The sequence below is a fragment of the Pteropus alecto genome, unplaced genomic scaffold, assembly GCF_000325575.1.
Source record: "Pteropus alecto unplaced genomic scaffold, ASM32557v1 scaffold44, whole genome shotgun sequence".
NCBI classification, from domain to species: Eukaryota; Metazoa; Chordata; class Mammalia; order Chiroptera; family Pteropodidae; genus Pteropus; species Pteropus alecto.
Window position 1 is genome coordinate 8,725,669 of NW_006436812.1, and position 642 is coordinate 8,726,310.

The following is a 642-nucleotide window of genomic DNA, read 5'->3' on the forward strand; positions in this document are numbered from 1 at the left end:
GGAGGTAAATGGAGAGGAGTAGATGAGTCAGTGAGTGAAGATGTGTCTTGGTCATCTCTGGAGTACACCGGGCCTTGAAAAGTCACAGAGATACCTTAGATAGTTGGATGGGAATGTGATAAGGGATTAAGCTGGAAAAGCAGGTGGAAGAAGAAACTGCTGCACATCCCTCCTCAGTTTTCATTCTTGAGCAGATGCTACATTTAGTATTCATAGCCTCCTTGGCTGTTATCTTTGGAACTTGGAAAGGGAGATGAAATCAGAGAATGGCCGGTGGTGGGATTGCGGTGCCCTCTTGTGGCCGTGAGTGGTTTTGACATTTGGTATTCTCAGGTATTTTTTTCATTGTCTATTCTTCCCACCCCATTGAACTCCTCCTCCACATTAGAATATAAACGTTTTGAGGACAAGGATTTCTGTCTGTTTATTCATTGATATGTATCCTGTGTCTAGAATAGTGCCTGGTGCATAGTAGGTGTTTAATCAATATTAATGGACTACGAGGCTGACACAGATTTCAAACTCTGCCCCACCACTCTATTGATATATCACCCTAATTTCTAACTTCATAAAGCCTCAGTTTCCTCATAGGTAAAATGAAGACACTAACATCCACCCCTCATGAACATTAATTGAGGGAAA